The 13,244-nt window shown below is 41.6% G+C and overlaps 1 protein-coding gene across 9 annotated transcripts in view; it reads left to right on the top strand.

Annotated features, from left to right (window-relative positions):
- Positions 1-13,244, top strand: part of EPHA4 (EPH receptor A4) — a 270,547-nt gene that overhangs the window by 173,254 nt on the left and 84,049 nt on the right. The gene's annotated exons all lie outside the window — the stretch shown is intronic.

Raw genomic sequence — 13,244 nt, forward strand, 5'->3', positions numbered from 1 at the left:
CTCTACGCTTGCTTTTGTGAGTTGTGAATTGGCCAATTGGCAGAAAATCCAGTGTCATTTAAAATATGGCTCAGTTCTGGTTTCATATCACTTCCATTTTTAGAATCTTCCTTCTAACTTTGATAAGAGCTTCCCTAAGAAGTAATAATTTGATAAGATTCCTTTTATCTCAGAGGCTTTGAAGAGTGACTGTGATCATTGAGAGCAGCAGTTCAGTTTATATCAGAAGAGTACCGTTTAATTATTTTTTCCTATGATAAGTGTGTGTGTTTTTTTGATGGTGGATTTTCTAGGGGTGGGGATGTGAGTAGTAACTTGTGCATACTTCTCCTTTTAGACTTAGACTTTTTTTAGTTGGAATAACACTGAACAGTCTGGCTGCACAAAAGGATAATCAGAAGGGTGACTAAGACTGTGCAGATCTGAGATTTCACTGAAAGATTTTTTTTTTCTCCAGGTTGCTTATTTTTGGCAGTGGGGAGGGAAAAATGCACAGACTCCACATGTTAGGATTTTGAAAGGAACTGAGCAGACAAACTACCAGGAGGGGCATGGGAGCAATGCTGTAACACAGCCTGTCTGAAGCAAATTCATTCAGTTCTTATCCTTGTTAAAGATGTGATTTGGTTATATTTTACGTTCTGGAGAAGCTTAATAAGCCTTGCAAGGGCTGCTCCCTCACTGACTTAGTACCACCTGGTGCATTGCATAATCTCCATTTAAACATCCTGCAGACTGAGATTTTCTTCCTCCCTGCCCTACACCCCCCCACACACACCCTGAGATGTGAAGCTGATCGTTATCAACAGTCACCCCTTAATGTTCCTTGCAGAACAGCTCATACTACTTCCTCTTGAATTGCTAATGTGAATTTCTGTTGATATCCAGGAGACCAATGTCGGGTCCTTATTCTGGACATCATTGGTCGGGAGGCAGCTTAGCAAAGCCTGTTCCTCAAAAGCAAAAGAAAGATGAGCCTCTTGCATTATGCATCTCACAGCACTTAGTACTCTTTTGTGGGGTATATAGGCCATGTTCCATTGTGTATGGCTCTGTTTCCTTTTTTTTCAAATCTTTCTAGATATCTCATTTTGCATGTGATGACCTCAATGTTTAGGTTTTGGTAGTGTAAGGGTTATTTATCTGTTTCTAATATCATGCTCTACTGACTTTGGTCTTTATTGCCCTTGTGAGAAGAAAACATTAAAGAAATTCTCAGCAATACCTTTTTAGTCTTTTAGTCTTTGGAGACAACACTTACCTCACAGTTTTTTTTTTTTTCTTTCTTTCTTTCTTTTTTTTTTTTTTTTTTTTGAGGGGGGTAAGTCTTATCTTCCATTGTGCCATCTCCTTTTGATATGATGTGAGGAGCAGGTGAGGTCACACAGCTCTGTGAATTGGGGACAATTAACACTCCCATGACTAAGTGGACATTTTATGAATATTCAGAGCATGCTTTACCTCCCTGGGAAGCAAACATGTTGGTTCCCTTCTTTTTCCTCCTGCCATAGAAGGAAGCTCTCCCTGTGAATGGGGATTGGCAGCTGTCGGGCCACTCTGCCTTTTGCATGCAGCGAATTCCTCATTTACATCTCTTGTATACAGCCTCATGCAAAGCAGCACACCCATTTCCCCATTTTACAAAGGAGATAAGAGCTTCCTTTGGAAACTCCAGCCAAAACCTCCTTCTGTTCATACAGAGCTCAAAGATTTGGATTTTATGCAAATTCTGTTCTGATTTTAAACCCTTCCTTTAAGAGATACAGAGGGTAATATTTGCAAGTGTACTACTTGTATCTCTGGTCTCCTCTTGACTAGGATGATTCACTACTCTCCTCAAACTTTGTAGCCTGCTTGCTCGCTTCATGGCAACATGTGGGAAAGGGCTGTCTGAAGCCCTAGGCTGGTTTGTAAAGCAGTTGCTGGCAGTGCTGTTTCCCATGCCTTTGTGGGGCTGCGGGCTCCTAGCTGGGAACTCCTCTGGGTGCCTGTGGGTGTCCAGAAAGCCCTTCTGTGCCTTTCCCTTGCAAAGGGAGAATGACCTGCTTCAGGAAGTGGAATCTCCCCTATAAGCACAAACTTTCGCAAAAAGCATTACATTTTCTACATAGTCTTCCCCAAAGGTCTGGCTCAACCCTGGTGTCAGTCCATGCCTTTAGCTGGCCTTGCCACTGGCAAGAGGTTGGTGCATGCTTAGTTGGTGCAAAGTGGAAAAAGTGGCTAGCAGCACTTGGGTAAACATGCACAAATGAAGTTACTGTCTTTATTTATCAAAAGAAAATAATCAGTGAGAAGTTCTGCTTTCTTAAGCCTCATGATTACACAAAACCCATATTATTTTTGGTTTTAGTGGCTTTTCTTTTAACTTTCCTTTATTTCAGTTTCACTTAAAATTGCCTTTGGCTTGAAATAAAGCTGAGGCTCATTAAATACTCCCAAAACACAGACTTGTTCAGAATGGATTTGTTGAGAGGTTTATTGATATAAGTTAGAACACATGCTGCATGAATACACTATATTTCTTTAAAGTACTGGTTTTCATTCTGCATCTTTATAAATCAGTAGTATTAAATTAGGACCTGGATCATGTTGGGACTGCATTCTATCTTAAAAAAAAGGTGGAGGGGAATAGTGGTGGGAGGATTTTCTTTTTTTTTTTTGGGGGGGGGGAATGTTCATTTAGTGTTTAACCTGAAGGTAATGTCACAAGGGTAGTAAGTTGCACTGTGTGGAACCTGGTGGTGTAATTAAATGGAGGAAAAACAACAAAGTAATATGCAAAACTTTAGTTTTATCCTAGTAGTCACTTGAAAAGGGAGATCATGCTGTTTAAAATACAATATGGATGAGCTATTAAGGTTTAAAAACCTAGGCCATACTTGTACAGTAGGTATTTGCTTTAGTTCAAGTCCTCATGGATGCCAAGAGGAAAATAGTGTGTGTGTGTGGAAGAGGGGATTGGGGGATTGTGTGTGTGTGGCGGGGTTTCCCTTCTCTCCCTCCTCTCTTCCTTAATTTGTGTGTGTGTTTTTTGATATCCAGGAATTCACAGTTTTATAGGTATCTCTAGTGGATGAGGTATATTTGGGAATAGGCCTCCTGTCTTTACCGGGTGTCGTGGTACAGAGCAGCACATGCTCCAGTAAGATTGTGCTTCTGGCAGGCTGGGTGAAGGTGGGCATGCCGAAGAGCAGCAGGAGGAAGAGTGATGCTCTTGTGCCACCACTGCAGGAGGAGGAAGATCTGGGACCTTTTTTGTGGCACGTGGGCTCACTGGGATTGAGATGGGACCAGAGGGAGGCTTGTCTGACTCTTGAGTGTCCTAGCTACAAGATGGCTTTTGCCTCCTCCTCCCCTTCTTTCTTGTTGAAAGGAATTGGGTGCCACTTTCTGATAAGTTTCAAATCTTGAATGATGGAACACCTTAAAATGCTATTTGAGCTAAGGTGGTCAATAGTTATCATTTCCCTTGTATGGGTGAACATTTTGTACAGCCACAGTGCAAAGCTGCAGTACAGTGTCTTAATTACCCAGATAATCCTGTTTGCTTGTATTTTTAAACTATGAAGTGCAGGATAATTATTCAATTCTTAATAGAAGGCAAATGGCAATGTAAACAATAATTAGGATGTTAGACTAATGTGCTTCAAAGCAAATTGGTTTTTTTTCATACTGTTCAGCATGAAGTCCCATAAAGCTAACAACTTAGTGGCAAGGAAACAAGTTCCATTTTGTTCATATTTTATGGTGTTATCTCTTCGTGCCTTGTTTCTGTGAATAACAGTTTGCCCCAGTGAAACTGCCTGTTCTGGAGCCAAACACACTAACAGTCGGCTCCTTGCCCTTGGACCACGCTCTCCTAGGGCTTCCCGCAGGCTCTGCAGTCCTGAGGTGAGAGGCTAGCGCCTTCCAGCTTTCTCCTGCCACGCAGGGTGGATAAGCGTGGAGAGACGCAGCTCCTGGGTTTCTACCCTCTGTTCTAGAGGAATGGGCTTTACTTGAAGACTAGGATTCTTTAGGGGTAAAGGCAGCCTTTGAGGCAGTGAAGGACCTGAAGAGAAATTCAAGGTTTAAGACTCAGCTTTGAAAATGTGATTGTAGACTGTGCATCAGAACTAGAACTTGTTATGCCCATTAACTTGGAGAGTACAACTGATTTTCATGGCTGTCTCCAGTTTTAGTAAAAGCATAACATAAGCCACAAACACTGGTGTGAAACGCTCAATTGATTTTTTTTTTTTGTTCCCTCTGCAAGTCTCATATGTGATGTATTTCAGTATTTCCAAAGACTGCTAATTAAATCCTGTCATTGTGTCCATTCCTTGCATTGTATTTAGCCAGTGATCAAAGACTGTTGGTAACAAAGGCATCAGTCAATAATGCTGCTGTTTTCCTAAATATTTTAATAATGCCCCTGTCACACAGGTTTTTTGTCTAGTCTTTGCTGCACACTCTCATTGGTCTGAATGGACCGAACAATCGGCTTCATTTCTCCCATTATCAGCACTTTAAGAAAGGCCAAAATGTTCTCCAGTGATACTGTTAATGAATTGCAGAAACCTGAACTTAGCTAGACAACTTTATTCTGAGAGGTGGCTTGGGTGGGTGGAGAAAGCAGTAGGATACTTGAAGAGGCTATAGATGTATTTCTTTGAAACTAATACTGATTGTATTAAAGGGTGTGGATTTTCTTTTATTTTGTTTTAATTTCAAATCCCAGCAGCTTCTCAGCAGGACACAGCATTAATAGCATTAACGGGTCTGTCTTTCCCTACATAAAACATCTCTGGGGGAGATGAGGAATACTGTAGACTGATGCTTCTGTGAACTTGGAGCTTGAATTCATTTGTTTTGTTCTGAGTGTTTTCTGTAGTGGAAAAAGACATCCCCACTTGGAAAACAAATTCCTTTTGAAGTGTCCAGCCTGGCAATGACTGAGGCAAAATTAGCATGTTAAAAGAACTAGATCAGTACCTTCTCTCCTGCTCTCCCTTCAGAGTGGTCGGTTTGGACATCACTAGGAGGCTCTGAGTGGCTGCACCAGTATGTTGTGGGGCACTATCAATAGTGGTACAGGTCGCATCAAGCTGAGACAGTTTGATCCAGTGCCCAGACTCCTCCAAGGATGGCTGTTTAAAAGTGGATTTGGGGAAACTGACAGCTTGGGAAAGATCAGGTGGCTCATGTAATTATGGAGAGGATTAGAAGGAAAGTGTAGGGAGAAGAGGGAGATCAATAAGAGGGCATGAGTTGCATGAACTCTTCCTCAGATGTTGGTGTGCTGTTTTGTAGTACTTAGCTGGTATGTGTAGATTTCTTTTGGCTTTTTCGACAGACAAACACAAATTAGAAAGCAGGTGTGAACATAGTCCCTACTGCTTCACAGAAATGCTTGGGGGCAAGAGCTGCTTGATAACTATAGCAGGATGTGGCCTGTGTGTGGATACAGATGTGCTTCCTCACAAGCTGAAGAAGACAATTCTGGTTTCCCTAGTGCATGTTCTGCAGCTCTAGTCCTGTGCTTTAAAAAATGCAATAATGTCTTTCAGTTGTTTACAAGTTGGCTGCCTTGCCCTTGCATCTGGTTTTCTGATGGCCGAACTCCTATGTTCTGACATGGGCATCCACGAAGACCTTTGGGCAGTCACTTAATGTCTCTGCCCTTGTTGTTGCACCTAACAGGAGAGGTAAGCTGCTGCACCCTTTTGCAGGAATGGTTGGGAGAATTAAAGACTCTTCCAAGGGAAGTGCAAGCACTAGCTCTGTGCAGTGTGGGCAGGGCACTGTTGTGTGTGGTCCCTCAGACTGACCATGGCTCAGAGCTCTACTGGAAATGGTTTTAGATGGGGTGGTAGGCATGGCTCTTAAGCCTGTCCCAGTAAGTTCTGCTCCTACTTGCTTCTTCCTTTGGAGTTTCACAGTGCTAGCGCTCCTTTGGATAAGAAGGAGCTGCTTCTCTCCCCCTTGGATCTGGAAAGGCCTTTGCTTGGTTAGGGGAGGATAAAACCCTGCTAGTTGTTGCCTCTGTGAGTGCTTGGTGCTGCATTGCCAGCAACTCCTGGTAGTGTTCTAGGAAGTAGACACATCACTGCTAGCAGAACTTTTGTATCTGACATAATGTTAAAACAACAAATGATTGCAATAATCCAAACTGCACCCTAGCCATTCTGAAATAGAGATTGTTTCTTGGGAGCCTTCTTGTGGCTTTGTACACTGGAGATACTAGAAAATAAAGCAGCTGAATTCTGTTGCTGTTTCTCTTTAGTGGCTTCAGCGTTTGCATTTTGCACATCTGCCAACTTCCCCTTAATCTTTAAAGTACTGTAACACAGTTACTAGGCTGACACATTTTGTCCACATTAGTCGTTAGACTTCCTCATTTATTTTTGTGGAGATCATAAGTGTCCATGGTAGAACTAATAAGACAGCTGAGATCGGGACCAGGTCCCTGTATGCAATCCACCTGCTCATTAATCAAGGCCTCTGTAGTTAATGAGTGTACTTTCCAGTAATATTTAATCTCAGACTAGCAATAGTTACACTTAATGCAAAATAACTCTTTGCAGTTTGTTACTGAAGACATTCCCATGGCATATCAGGAACCTTTCTTCTGTGCTGATCTGAGACATGCAACTCTGTCATGCTGGCCCGAGTCCAGAATATGTTGCTATTTCCGAAAACCAGTACCAGGTTTGAATATTGGATCGAATACTTGTTGATAAAGGAGACGATAATTTAGTGAGTGCTGTGTAAATGTGTACCATGTGGGGAACTGCCCTCATTTTAACAGGAATTGTGTCCCAGGAACAGTATGTGTTCTTATGAAGTATTACATTTCTGTTCTGTTAGGTTGCACTTGAATGCTGACTATGCAGAGTTGGTACTTCTGGCTCCAGAGGAGCCATAATTAGGGTATGAAATTGGGAGAAAGGAGAGCTCTTCCTCTCTTGTGCTCTGTTGGAGAGTGGGTTGTTCTTTAATGTAATTAGAACAGCTCTGTGGCCCTAACTTGTTGAGTTTCTGGAGGCTGCATGCTTACTGTGTATGCATCGGGGAGAAGGAGCTCAGCCCGGGATCATCTTTACAGGCCAATATTAACTGCCTTTTTCTGTTGTTGTCATGCATCTAGCTAACCTTCTGTAGAGATCACGGTAATTTGACCTCTGTGTGCCTGTAGTGAAGTTTGAGTTAAAAACGCACTGGGGCAGAGCAAAGGACAGGCACTTTTTCTGTGGGGTTGTTCAGCTCTCTTTTGAGAATTCCAGATGGCTAAGTTAACTCTTGTGCAAACATTGCCTTTTATTTGACTTTGGAGTTTGCCCTTTGAAATACAAATATTTGTGCCAATCAGCAAGTCTTCCTTCCTGAGTTCTGGCTGACCCTGTAAAAAAGAAATGTGACTATGCAAGTATTAAAGGTGAGGCCTTCATTTTAACAAATGCTGAGTAATTATTATTTGGTTGTCTCTGTGCTTCCGTCATAAGTGATGGTAAGCTGCCCTTCAGCCCAGCTAAATAACAAGGAAGATGCAGGTTTGGAAGGAAACTCTTCAGAAATTTGCAATATATCATAATCATTGTGTCACAGCAACTTGTGGGTAGGGCAAAAAGGTCAGCTTTCTGTCTCGGAGCTCAGAGTGTATGAACCTTACTTGGGCTTTAAGATGCAATTAGGTCAGATCTTATACCTGTGTCACTTGGACAGACACTGTTCTGGTATAGCAGAGAGCAGAATTTGCCCTCTAAAAAAGCATCCAAAGGGAAGATGAAAATGTGGTGCTCTGGCAACTTACCTAGCACATCTTGTTTTATGAAGAAAAACATAAGCCTTGCCCACAAAAAGCCTTTCCTAAATTTAGCAGAAAGTAGTGGCAAGTACCAGAAAAAGGCTTGTAATGTTTCCCAGGAGTTTCTCACTCTCTGTGGACTTGGACTTGGCTGGTGCTAGTGCCCTAATTGATTCTGAATGGGGAAGTTGTCAGCTGCAATGGTGTAGATATAAAATGACCCATACAAAAGAAATGCTCAGGAAATCAAATCTTGTAACTGTTTGCTAGAAAACACCCCCTGTCCCTTTCCAACTATTTCTTTTCAGTAAATAGCTTTTATGACAGATCTCTAGTCCTTTAAAAATTAATTTTGGACCAATATGCATTACTGATGCTCTATAGAGACGCTGAAAAAGATATTGCCAAGATTGTTCAGTGTGGATTTGACCTGCCTTTTCTCTTTATGTTAATCTGTAATTCCTGTATCTTTCCTCAGTCAGTCAGTGATTTCTCAAACTTTTAATGTCCTGAGCTCAGCAGTCATGAATCTTGCAAGTAGATCTTCAGTAACAAGTAAGTGTATGCAATAAGGGAGCACTTTCCATTTTGTTTCTCAAAAAGGTTATTTAGAAAATAGATTCTGACTTTTTTTTCCCCCCTTTCACATCAAGTGTATTTTCACCATGTTCCAGAAGGAAATAGAAATTCTAGGCAATACCTTTTTTATTAGTTCAGACCTTGACTTCTAGATACATAGCCAGAAGGGACACTTTGGTCTCTCAACCTCCATGAGGGGGCTGTGTTAGCACTTACTGTCCAGTTTACTTTAAGGAGTTGAAAGTTTGAATTTCTTCAGAAATGAAGAGATATATTGAAATGTTCTTTTTTTAGATGTGTAAAAGTTTGGAAGCTGGAAATGTGCTATGTGTCTGCTGGGAAAGGTACAAGAAATAATGTGTTTAAATTGCAAAATAGACTAGACCTGAAGAAAAAATTTGCAATCATAGAGATCTGTAGTGACAGTATAGATTGTCCAGGGAATGTGGGAGAATTGCTATCATTGAGGTTTTTTCAGAGCAAGTTAGACACCTAGTAGGATTACTGAAGTATTGATTTACTCTCCTTTGGGGCAAGGGAGTAGACTGACTGGGGTCCAGGACAGCCTTCTCTGCCGCAGTAAATGTGCTACAGGATTGCCATCCCTTTGCTACAGGATTGCCATCTTATAGCTGAGATGTAGCAGCCCTTAGGTGTGAGAAATAGAGACTTGATCTGGCTTTCTCTTGAGTTCTTTCTCTTAACAGAAATGTTTCTGTTCTCAGAAGGTATCTTGGCTACTGGAGCTCTGTCCATGCCTGGCATCCTGTATTTCAGTGCAGCTAGTGAGAAATTTAGACTTTTCAGAGGTTCCTTGTACCTCTGTCAGTTCATTTGTCAAGTCCTCCACAAAACCAGAGTGATGCTGAATAGGTCCTGGCTTTTCCAAAGAACTGTGAGTCTACGTATTTGGTTAGTGATACATTGGCCTTAGTATCCCCAAGGGATAAGTTATAATTAGGCCATGTGGCAGGGACATTGCAGAGCCGCACGCTGGGAGTTCTGCCTGGTGTTAGCTAGCCCGTAAAAAGCACAAATGCGGCTTCTGTGCCGATTCGTTCCTTCACCCTCTTTTGAAGAGGGAGTGCTGCTTTCATCGCTCCGTGATAAAGCACAGTCTCTAACGCGTCAAGAAGCTTAGTGTAGATTTTTGTAGCAGATGCAGTACCGTGCTCCTTGCTTTGTAAGTCTGTGCTGTGTTTTGGCTTCGTTTTGCATTCCCTCCCACGCACCTCAGTTATTTGGCAAATTTATCTGGGCTTGTTGAAAGATGGCCTCCCTCACCCAGGCAGAAGGCTTTTCCTTGCGTCCGGGTTGGTTTTGATGTGCAGCGCACATGCTCACTTATGAGTTTAATAAGCAGGTACCTACTAAGGAGATAGTGGCTGCTCAGGTACAGTCCTGTATCTGTTGGGCTGTGGAGAAGAGATATTAAAATTGTTTACGAGGTCAGAGCAGTATAAAGCCTTGCACCATCTTTGAGTTACGATACCATTACCTGAGCTGTGGGAACCAAGAAATAAAACCTTTTACTGTGAAATATGAAGAGTGCTTATGACTTTGAAGTATAGAGAGAAAGAAAAATGTACGCTATGCTTTAGCACACTCTTCTGGTCTGTTGCGGTGGGGTTGATTTTGTTTACTGGTGACATGTATAAAATAGATATGATTTTCATTATTAATCGTTGTGCTACAGGAAGCCTTATTCTAGTAGTTCAGTTCATTCTGTGTGATGCAGGTAAAATGTTCCATTATAACAGCAATTAACTATTTGAGCTTATTTAAATAAACCTAGTATTTTTCTACCTGGTAGTAGCAGCCATTGGTACAAGTTCTGTAACTTTGTTGGTTGGCTGTTGGTGGTGTGGGTTTTTTGTTTTTTTAGCCACATTTTGCTTTGCATCATTTATTTGAACAGGATTTTTCCTGCCTTGATGGAGAGGGCATTACTAATTAAGCCAAATGAAAAGCGGCATTACAACACTGATCTTCTAGAACATAGAACATTGCTTCAATGTTGATTAAACTGATTATTCTCAAATAAACTAACTGCTCTTGTCTGATTCTATTATGAAGCACACTGACAGGTGTTCAAGCACTGAAAGCCACCCCAAAGGAAACTGTTTCAAGCAGTGAACCAGGGATTTACGCATACCTCTGGAAAAAAAGCATATGGTTGTACTCTTACCTTGGGACTGCATGTGTAGAAGACTATATAAATGGTGCCAAAATGGGTATTGGTCTCATAAGGTACTTTTGTAGAATTAAATAACACAAAGTTAGATGTCAGCAGATGGAGGAAGAAGTTAGAAGCTATCAACAACAAAAAAATGTGTAGATGTAAAAATTGGAATGTAGATGGTGTATTGGAATAGAAGTGTTGCAGGAAGCAGGAGATGCAGCGAAGGTTTTCCCAAGAGAAGCTGAGAGCACTGGCATGATGAAAAGCAGTAAATTGGTATATATCAAATTTAACATTCAGTTTCTTCAGAAGGTGGATTTTGTGGTCTTGCTGGTCTACTGGTATGTCAGCAACTTGCATCAAAAGATCCTTGAGTCAGAACATCTGTTGTGGCCAATGGAAAGACTCCTCTTGACTTTAATGTGCTTTGGATCAGGCCCAAAATGCAAATAATCTTTCTCATCTTTTGAAGTCTTTAACATTTCATGGACTCCCTTATGTTATTGGTAATTTGCACTAGAGGTGTTTTGCATGCAAATGAAACTTCAGCAGTAGCAACAACTGCATTTGTGAATATGCATGCCCACAAATATCAAGCAAAGCAAACTTTATTTTCAGTATGCCAAACTGGAAATTTCCTTGCAATAGCAGACTGTTCATATTAACTAGAACTGCAGTCTAGGTATTGACACAAAGTATGTTCTGATACATCTATGCCAATTAATCTCTAACTTGTGCGTGTTAATGCATGTTTTCAATGTGAAATAGGCAGTTGTCACTAACTTGTTACGATACTGTAGATGTCATAAATTTAAACACTGTAGTTAAACCTAAATTCCCTATAGATTTATTTACAGATCAGAGTAATGTAAGAATAATGTTAATCAACCTACAATATTTTTGCCAGCATAAGCTTGTGAACTTAGTGAAATGTCAGAGAAAGATTATTTGTTTGAATTATGCTATTTCTAAAGAGTTGGAAGTGTGTGTGTGTGTGTGTGTATAGTGGCAGATCCTACTGATTTTAATATTAACAGCTTTAAGTTCCTTATCTCAGGAAGGCTCTTCTAGTGCTCTCAGTCTGAGTGGGTTATTTGGCAATCTCAGTGCAATGGAGTGGGACTAAGGCTTACAGTGACCTGTTCACCTGAGACTTGCGCATTGTTCGATGAGGTTCTCATGTGAGGGAAAAGGGTCTTTGCCCCCAGTACTTCTGTCTCAGATTTAACACCATTCCCTAAAGCCCCAAGCACAGTGGATCCTTTCAGATGTCAAGTTGTTGCTGGACTCCTGGTATTGGAGCCCATTTGGAGAATGCTGAAGCCTTGCCAAGACCTAGAAGAGAGCTGACAACTTCTCATTTCCCTTCAGGCCCTCTGGGAGGTCTGAAGATAAGTTCCTTTGGTGATCCCTACCTCTTGACCCAGTTTGATCATCTATTCTCCTCTTTCTTAAATAAGTCCTTTTTTGCTTTTCTGCTTAGTTGCATCACTTACTAGGCCCTCTGGCCCAGCCATTTCTTCCCAAACTCCCATTTGCAGGGAAATCCTGCCACTTCCCAGCAGATTCTGCTCAACTTGCTTCCTCTGGGAACTTGTGCAGATGTTTTGTAGTCCTTCCTGCTTCCTCTGTCTCCTGTTAGTTGTCTTGGGAATAGCTAGCTGTACTTGATCCGGTCCCAGTGCAGTGCAAGACAACTGTATTTCAAGGGGACAGCCATCTTGTGACTGCATGAAGAGAAGGGGAAAAATAACTGGGTTTCTAATTGTCCTAAGATACAGCTAGAACAGCCTTCCACAGAAAATGACTCCTAAGTAGAGCAGGAATGAATTATAAGTGTTGTTGCATTGAAGCTGGAGATCTTAACGTGCAACTTGAAATGTAAGAATTACTCACTCTTTTTGTACCTCAGGCTGCTGTTTAAAGACTGCTTGGACTCCTGGAGTAGCAGGAAATAAGGATTAGAGTCAACAGTGGCAATGAGAAAGTGGAAGCTTTTATCTGAATTTGTGTATCTATTTATTCTTGTAAGTAAAAGCACAGAAATAACAGACCCGAGCATTTGTGTGCCAGTTTACACAACTTCTAAAAAGGCAAGTCACCAAAATATTTTTCTGTTACCAGCTGAAAGTATTTGCAGGGAAGAAATGTCTTTCTGGTTTGCTACCTTTATTTCAAAGTGGTTTAAGAAAGTTTCGTTTTGACCATTACATTGTTTCTCTTCCTGCTCAATACAGTATGAAGGTAACGTTGCAAACCATGTTATGTAGCTGTTGGCTCTTCTGGGACACATTAACCAGAGCAGATCAAACTACTTGAACTGTTACAGATATCAAAGGTATTTGACTGGCACAAGGAAGTAGGGAAGCTATGGATCAGGCTTTGGTGATTCTGAATTTGCAAACGCAATAAAATCCTGCATCTTTCCTTCAGGCTCTCTGCAGCCTGGAGCTTTGTGGCATCCTTAACGCAGTACCTGCAGTCCCAAGAGTAAAGAGTGAGGCAGCTGTGGGAGGCTGAGGGGCCCCAGGACCTTGGTGTTGTCCTCAGCTGCCTTTGTGGCCCTGAGAAGCCAGTGCAAAGGAGCACAAATCAGAAAAACCTTGTGGCTGCCTTGTTTCATCCCTGAGGCAGTGATGTCCTCAAGCAGCTGCTAACTTCAGAGGGCACCACTGCTTTGTTTGGTTCCTGGTACAG

The sequence above is a fragment of the Rhea pennata genome, chromosome 9 (assembly GCF_028389875.1).
Source record: "Rhea pennata isolate bPtePen1 chromosome 9, bPtePen1.pri, whole genome shotgun sequence".
In the NCBI taxonomy this organism is placed as follows: Eukaryota; Metazoa; Chordata; class Aves; order Rheiformes; family Rheidae; genus Rhea; species Rhea pennata.